The 9,106-nt window shown below is 39.1% G+C and overlaps 1 non-coding gene across 1 annotated transcript; it reads right to left on the reverse strand.

Annotated features, from left to right (window-relative positions):
* Positions 1-4,323: 4,323 nt before the first annotated feature.
* On the reverse strand, positions 4,324-4,429 carry LOC125459579 (U6 spliceosomal RNA). The gene has a single exon (XR_007249046.1). It is a non-coding gene; the product is annotated as a U6 spliceosomal RNA (small nuclear RNA).
* Between the last annotated feature and the right edge of the window lie 4,677 nt (positions 4,430-9,106).

Genomic DNA, 9,106 nt, shown 5'->3' on the forward strand with positions numbered 1-9,106 from the left:
GAAGAAAAAATAACTTTCTTCTTTGTGGTGTCCTGCACTTCTGGATCAGACACTATTTTTGTGATTGAAAGAGGTACTCAAATTTGGCAGTTAGCTGGAGAAATAGACTTTCAGACTGAGTTATCTTACTGAAATATTGCTGATTACCCAACACTGCCTGATGCTAATAATGACTTCTATCTTATCAATTGTCCGTCAGAGATTTCTGCTGTCAGAATAACTTCAGTTAAAGATTCTTGAATGGACTGAAACGGGTAGTGTTACTCGTTCTTGTTCTTAGTACTAAACCTCTCTTTGCATGTTTTGCTAAGTTTTAGCTTCCGATCTGCTTTTGATGATAAGCGTGTTACCCAGACATGTCAATTCCTTCTAATTCCAGATTTCACAATGAGACGTTGAGGATTCAAGCCCTTGAGATTTCTGGCCGCAACCCCATTGACAGAGCACTGATGTATGGCTAATGACTATCGGTGGATCCTTCTAAATATGCCCTCCCAAAGCAAAACTGAAATAATCAGTCTCTTGCCATTCACTAATAAGTTATCCTTGATTACGAAAAACTTTCGGAGTTCAGAATTCATCCAGTGCACTTGACTGCTTATTTGTTGGATTTTTTTTTGGTCCGGCCATATTTCAACACAAGCTCTTGCTAAATTTGCTTGAGCCTCTTTTGACATGTTACCCACTTTCTATTTAAACATATGACATATTTATTTTATACCATTGTGCGTAATCTCAATAGATTCCTTATTTTTTATTCTGCCATGGGTTCTGTATGCTATAGTTTTTTTTTCTTCCTTGGCCAAGGTGTGGTGATTGGAATCAAGGGACGGTAAATCTCATTTAGTATGAGATCCTTGATTGGAGTTGTTAACCTGGGTCAATCAGTGAGCAGTGGCTGACAGAAATAGACAGGACATTCAGAAGATCTCTTCAGTCTAGGGATTGGCTTTGAGCTGGCCTGCCAGAGCCCATGTACTGTGCACATGCAAATAAAGGGTGATTTGGTGATGGCAGATCAGCTTTTGTGCAATTATGTCAGTGGCAATGAGAGAAAACTGTGCATATCTGAAGAAAATTTTTTTGCAACAGTTGTCTTTTGAGTTGTGATAAGCATTTCTGGTATCATGTCTTTATTTGGGAAGCTTGACTTGTCTGTTCCTGCTATCGAAGACTGGGTCCAGTACCTGGAAAGAATGCATATTTTTTTCTTGGCAAATGACATTGGGGCAGATGGAAAGCAAAGAATAATCCATCTGATTGCTTGCAGGCTGCAGCAGTTTCAGTTATTAGGAACTTGATTTTTCTCTGTACCAGATACTAAAATCTTTCAAGAGTTGATGGATTTAGTTAAGGAGTATTACGACTCCAAACCTCTTCTAATCCTGAGATGCTATCGGTTTTCTTTGGTTGTTTGAGAACTAGGGGAATCCATATCCAGACTTTTGACAAGATTACGATGACTGGCACAGGCATATAATTTTGGATTAACCTTGAATAAGATGCTGAGAGATTGTTTGTTTGGTATGTCGGATTAATGACGTAGCTGTGCAAATTACCTACCATGCTGAATCCCAACTGGACTTCAAACAGGCACTACACTGGCTTTGTCATTAGAATAAGTGGCTAGTGGAGCATGGAAGCAACATGGCATCCCAATGGAAGTGACATCCTCACCTGTCCTTCTGGAACATCGCTTGAACGTAAGCAATTGCATAGCCTCACACAGGGCATATCTTGAGCAAAGCGATCCTACTTCAGCCCATAGTAAAACTCCAAAGCAAAGCCAAGCCTCAGGCAAATGGTTAAAATGTTCTTTAGAATCTGGGCAGGCATGCCATTGTAGTTGTTGCTGGTATGTGGATTTGAGACAGTAAAGCAGTCCTACAAGGCCTGACTTGAGTAAGACAACTGATAGGCTGGTATCCAGCAGAGGAACTGATGGGGAGAAGACTCTGCACCAGGTTAAACCTGATATTACTGGATCTGAGGGGAATGGTGAAATGGCAGCAGGAACACCAATGACAGCCACATGCCTCCTCTAAGCTAGAGATACAATTTAATTCGGGGAACGAAGTTTGGTGCCAGAACCATGGGAATGGTCCGGTATGGGCAAGAGGCGAGGTTGATGCGAGGTCAGATCCTGTGACCTACAAAGTTTGGCTAGGTGAGGTGGCCCTGAACAAACATGTAGATCACCTGAAAGCTGTTACCTTGCAGATGGGACAGGAGCAAAGCATAGCTGGCCCCCTCACAATTCCTAGAAAGGCTGCAGGAAACTGTGGGTTCTCCTCCTCCATCACGTCTCGAGGAAACCTCAGAGTCGGAAATGGATGCAGCCTCAATACCATTTCCGCTGGAAGAGGAGGAGGAAACTCTCTCCCAAGATGCTCCAAGTGCAAGACGGTCTATGGTCCGGTACAAACCATCCATGTCCGAATCAGAGTTCAAGTCAGAGGAACCTCACCTGGGGTGAAAACTTGATCAGGGAAGCTACAAGAGAAAGAATAGGCTACATCCCTGGACTCGGTGACGTGGGATGTATTAATTGGAATCATAAGCAGGTAGATCTCAGTGACTTCAAGATCCTTGATTGGCCCAGGTTAACAACCCCAATCAGTGAGCACTGCCTGACAGAAATAGACAGGATATTCAGAAGATCTTATCAGTCTAGGGATTGACTTTCAGCTGGCTGGTCAGAGCCCGTGTGCAGTGCACATGCAAATAAAGGATGACTTGGTGATGGGATACTGAGTTCTGAGGAAAGGTCACTGGGCCCAAAACATTAACTTTGATTTTTTTCTCCACAGATGCTGCCAGGCTTACTGAGTTTTTTCAGCAACTTCTTTTCTTGTTCCTGATCGGATACTGGCCCCTATGCAATTATTTTGCATGGTAATTGCATTAAGTTTTTAAATTTAAAAGGGCACCAATTAACATAAATACATTGTGAAACCTAGATAAATGCAATCAGATATTTCCTCTATGAAGGCCTCAGTTATCTTTACCAAAAGAGATTGCTGTGCCATGTTAAGGTTTGTAACTTGATTCTTTACTTCAACTCTGTAACTATGTTACTTCTGCAGTTAAAGTTTGATTTTGAAACAATACTGTTGGCTGTATGGAGTCTGCTGTTGTTCAAAATGATCATTCCACAATTTTGATTCTGCTAGGAAGTATATCTTTTTTCCATTTGTTCTCGGTATGTGAATTAAGCCAAAGGTATTTTCAACGTATCATTTCAGTGCCGCTTTAAATCTACTTTTATGTTCTTATTTTCACTGATGCTGTATTAAATTGAATGACTGCAGTGGTACAGACTAGTTAGTTCCACAATGTTTCAGTATGTTGTTTGTTTGCCAGTTTTCTACACACTTTGTTTTTGTAGTCATATATTGAATTCTTCTGTAAAGCATTAAGCTGTATCATTGAATATTTTGGGGCAATTTACTGCTTTCAAGCTTTTTAAAATTTATTTCTTTGTAATGCTGTATCTCTGTATTGCTTACTTAGGTTTTCCCCACCTTTTTTAAATAAGTTACTTCTTCTAGGTTATTTCTATGTTCTACAGGCAGGTTTGAGTTTTCTTACTTCTGCCCCAGTAAAACAGGTATTCACAAACAAGACACCAAACATATTTTCTACACAAGCTTCTAAATGACAATTCCAGGCAGTAGCCTCTATAAATTGTCCCACTGAAATTATGGCTTAATTACTGAATCCTGGTCCTTTTACAATCCTCAATAATTCCTGGCTTCCTTCCCAATATTGGTCTCTTTCACTAGATATCTTTAAAAATGTGCATTTTCAACTTAAATAAACCAGGGCTACAAAATTAGAAAAGCCGCAATCTCAATTTATTTTATGGCCCTTCAAATGTTTCTATAGCTGTGTGTTGTGGATGACGTGATGCTTGTTGTGAGAGGCGAGAACTCTTTTTTTCACATATACTCTCTTTCTTTTCTTTCCTTTATGGTCTTTGCACTGATTACTTTTTTCATTACCTTAATTGCCTTTTCCTTATGGATCTTTAATTTCGCCTCCAGAACTTACAGTGGCTCCTTATAAAACCTCCTTTGCTGAGGTTTCTATTTACTATGTATGGCTTATCTCTCTTCTTTGAGCCCACATTCTTTCTCTGAGAGCTCTTACCAACTTTTGAATAAAGTTTTGGTTTCGGGGCACTGTGTCTGCTTCCGTAGTCCCTCGATGGATCTCTGCCCTGCAGTTCAGCTGCTGGCTAACTGTCTGTGCCTTGTTAAAGCAGTAATAGTCTTAAAATTCTTTTGGTAGCCCCAAATCTGTTGACCTCGCTTTGAATATAAAAGTGTGAAATGTTTCCTGAATTTCTGACTCATTCTTTCACAGGGGTCATGCTAATCTTGTCTGTAGCAGTCCAATATTAGTGTGTGCACTTGGCTGTTTGTGGGATCTGCACATGATGAATTAAAACTGCTTTCTGTTAAGCACAGAACGTACTGTATAAGTGAGCGTAAGGCGAGTGTATCCTTTCAGATAAAGTATCATTTGGAATGTGTGGGTTTCATTCAACCATGTTTTGGACGGTCTGGTTTTTTTGCATTTAAAGTAATAAACTGATCTACTGCAATCAAACTCTTCAGAACAGTGGGGCTGAAGAGGTATAACTATGGTAACAGATTAGATGAGACAGAAAGGAGCACCATGTTGCTGACTCATTATTCTCTTGGCACTAAATATCTTTGATGTGAGGGAATTACAGGTCATATGTGTAGAATATAGAGATGAAAGGCAAAAAAATAGTGTAAGAAATGGAAGTGAGGTACAGTACAGAGTAGTTGTAAAGTCCTTTATTCATTCATTCATGGTGTGTGGTCAACAATGGTAAAACCACCATTTATTAGCCATCTCTAATTGCTGTTGAGAAATTGGTAGTGAGCCTTCTTTTTAAGGTGTTTCAGTCTACATGGTGTGTTCAGGATTGCCAGGCTTTTGACCCAGCAGCAGTAGAAGGATATTACTAAGTTATAGTTGGTGTGTGACATGAAGGGTAACTTGTAGTTGCAGTGTTTCCAGGTGTCAGCCACCTTTGTTCTTCGAGGTTTCAGAAATTGTGGGTTTGCAACTTAAATTTTTAAGACTTTGGATTACCATCTGACAGAAGCGAGTCAAAACAGGGTTGCAGACTGATGCAGACCAGGTGAATGAACGGAAAATAGCCTGACAGATGCAGGTCAATGTGAGAAAATGTGTAGTATTTCAGTTCTAAGGTGTGGAGGGATTCAGATGTTCTAATGCACGAGTCTCAAAATATTAGTATGCAAGCATAGCAAGAAATAAAGGCAAATGGAATCCTATCCCGTATTACAAGAGGAACTGGACATTTAAAAAAATGATAAAAATAACAAAAGGACTGCAGATTCTGGAAAACTGAAGCAAAAACATAAGGTGCTGGACAATCTAAAGTTCTGAAGAAAGGTCACTGGACTCGAAACTTTAACTCTAATTTCTATCCGCAGATGCAACTGGACCTATTGAGACTTTTGTCAAAAATAAGGATGTTCTCCTTCAGTTACATGGGGAATTTGTGAGACAAATACTGTGTGCAGTTTTGGCTTTCCTATTTAAGGAAGGGGATGAATGCATTAGAAGCAGTTTAGTGGAGCTTTGTCAGATTGATGCTAAGAATAAGCTGAGTGTGTGTTATGATGAAATGAATGTAGAGAAGTTGGACAGAATAGTTTTGTTTTCACTAGAGTTTAGAAGAGTGAGGGATGACATGTGTAATATCCTGAAAGGCCTTGACAATGTGAATATGGAAATGGTGTTTCCTCTTGTGAGTGATTCTAGAACTAAGGGACACTGGGTTAAAATTAGAGCTTGTCCCTTAGGGTAGAGATGTTTTCTCTTTAAGGGTTGTAAGATTTCAGAACTCTGCCTCAAAAGTGTTGGTTGTGGAGTCAGTAAATGTTTTTAAGGCAGATTGATTTTTGATCTTCATGGGAATCAAAAGTTATTGGGGATAAATGAGAATGTGAAATTGAAACAGAACCAGATCCACATCATCATTTTGAATGGCAGAGCAAGCTTGAAGGGCCAAATGCTCTGAATTTTGATCTATGTATGAATACATTGAAAACGGCAATACAGGGGAAAAGTTTTATGCTGAACAGTACTAGTAACAATAAAGTTACAAAAACTTTATGAATTATGCATTCATTTGTCGTACTCCTACTGAACTGTAGTGTACCAGTTTGAAGTGTGGGAATGAGCCATAGCACTTAGATGGTATGTTATAACGAGTTATTATAAAACCCGATTCTACATTCTACTCACAACTTGTATCAATGATATTTGAAGTAACAAGATGAATTAGAAAACTACAGACCAATTTTATTTGTAACATGGAGTATGAGACTGTACAGAATGAGATTTCTAATATCGACGATATCCGATTATTCTTAAACCAAAAGTAATGAGTTGCTATTGTGCTTTTCACACATCCTCAACAATCATCTGTGGCTATGGGCCAAGCATCTATTTATAATTGCTTATTTTAGTAAGGTATTCCTGTCAAATAATTCATATCTTCAAAGACAGACTGTTAATATATAACACATCAATTTACCACATAAGCAGATGGCTGTTTGGTTCATTAATAATTGTCATGTCTGTGTGTTTTAGTTAGTGTGGAACACTGTGGTGTCATTTAGCCAGCTGTGATTTGTTCGTTATTAGATATTATTGACTATATTGGGCAAATGTTCCTTTCTCCTACACTTAAACAAACCAACCACACTTTTTTTTAAAAACGTATCAGCGCCTCTCAGCAATGATACTTTTCAACTTCTGCATTGAGTCATTGCACTTAACTTTTTTTGGAAAGCTCCCAAAACTTTGATGGCTCCCTGATGGTTTGAAGAAACATTTTTACTGAAAACTCAGCAGTATATTGTGAGAAAATAATAGTATCCTAGACTGACACAGTGAAGACAGAAGCCAGGATGGAGGCAAGGGACAGGATGGAGAAAGTAAGAGTGGGGAATCATTCAGACTTGCTAATAGTGGTTGCTTTTCCAGTGACTTCGACTTCAACATATTTACATCTGAATTGTCAATAAGGGGTTAGGATATGAAGGGGATTGACCGTTCTGACCATTCTAGTTCAAAAGCTTGCTACAATCAACTGTTCAGGATTACAGAAGAAAAATGATTGCTTCAGGGAGGCACCAAGAGGGAACAAGGAACTTATTTCTTGAACAGCTTTTACAGCTTCAGGATATGCCAAAGAATTTGCAGCTACTGAAGCGCACTTGAAGTGTGGTCCCATTTGAAATATAGAAATGGAGCATCTATTTGTGCACAGCAAGCTTCCACAAACGCCACTGAGGTAAATGGTTAGAAGACCGGAGGGGAATTTTGTCAAGGTACTCAAATCATGAGGAATATGGGCAGAATAGATAAGAAATTGAAAGGAACAAGAGAAACAGTGTACAAAACAAAAGCGATATGAGAAAAAGCTTTTTCACTCAATGCATTCTAAGCCCTGGAATATGTCACCTGAGAGTGTGGTGGAGAGCTCCTCCCTCATGAGTGTTCTATCAGGTATCCAGGTCATGGTGGATCCTATCAAACAATACATCCTTTTGACAGTCTGACCACATAACCTGGTGTTCAGCACTAGATGTGATTCTCCTATGAGACTATATTTATTGAATAATCCAGACTGTGCTAAGAATTGTACTGGAAACCAAATGAATATATCAGCCAGGCTTGCAGTGTGTTTTACTTGCATGTGCTAGAAGCTACAACTAATAACTGAGGACCCTATTTTGTGTTGGTGAAAATAATAGTTAGTGCGCACATTTCATCTTTTTCATTAAGTAAGTGTAATGGAGACTGTTGATCTCTGCTGCATTCCCCATGGCAATGCTTTGACCAATCAGAGCCTATCTTGGTTAATCTGTTATCTAAGAGTGTCAGTTAACAGATTCAGCTGCATCTCTAGGCCAAACATGGCCCAATCAATCAGCACCTTCTTCTCATGCATTGTAAACTGTTGTTCCCTGCCAAGTTTTGGCTTCTTCAATCCTGATGCATGCTACTTACCAAGCATTTACTTAGGAATTTGTGCACTCATGCTAAAGCAAAATGCATGTTGCTGTGGGAACATGAGTGATACGATATTCACAAACTCTTCAACATTGCAGAAAGTTCAGTTTGGAAGATGTCATCAGCTGCCAACTGAGGATACTGAAGAATTTATCATGGCTTTAAAAATATTGTCCTTTCATTTTCATTTTGGAAAATTTTATGGGATGGATTTGTGTGTAGTTTAAAAGATGAATCCATTCAATGCAAGTTGTTGACATTACTAAAGTTAACCTTCCATGTAGCTTGCCAAATAGTGTCCATAAAACAAGCACTAGGTATTTGTTGAAGCAAACAAGCTCCAATGAAATAACCAGGGCATCCCAAAGAAGGCAATTACAAAGTCTCGATACAATGTTTAGGTCAACATTTGGCACAGAATTGTCCATTTGTGACTGCAGAATGCAATGGCTGCAAGAAAGAGGGTTATTTCAGCAAAACATTTCAGATGGTGATAAATGTAGAAGATGCTAGTGGAAGGCAATGGCAGCTGTTTGCAGCATCAGGTCACTTAGAGGTCAGCTGAGATTCAAAGCATAATAATAGATGGTCTCCAAAGGAAGGTTTCAAGACATTGTAGTCCAAGTAACATTTGATTCAGCCTCAGTGGACACAGTGATCAACACTTGCCATCAGCCTGCATAATTCTTATTATCACTATACTGTCCGAAATGGAGTTAGCATCATCCTTTGAATTAAAAAGTTATGAAGGAGAGACATTCCTCAGTTGGGAACAATGATAATTCTCGTCAAGATGAAATGCGCAAAGTTACCCAGTAAATTGATGAAGGGTCAAAATCCAACGATGCTTGGAAGCATCTGGCTCAAAACATAGAAGTCAAACTCAAAAGTGTTTTGTTGCAGAGAAGAAAAGATGTCAAAAGACAAGATGACACAATTGCCAAGTATCCCTGGGTATTTTGTGAAACCGGCACCTGGTTCAAGTCAACATACAAGTTCAAAAGAACACCAGTTC

This window comes from Stegostoma tigrinum, chromosome 17, assembly GCF_030684315.1.
Source record: "Stegostoma tigrinum isolate sSteTig4 chromosome 17, sSteTig4.hap1, whole genome shotgun sequence".
Lineage (NCBI taxonomy): Eukaryota > Metazoa > Chordata > Chondrichthyes > Orectolobiformes > Stegostomatidae > Stegostoma > Stegostoma tigrinum.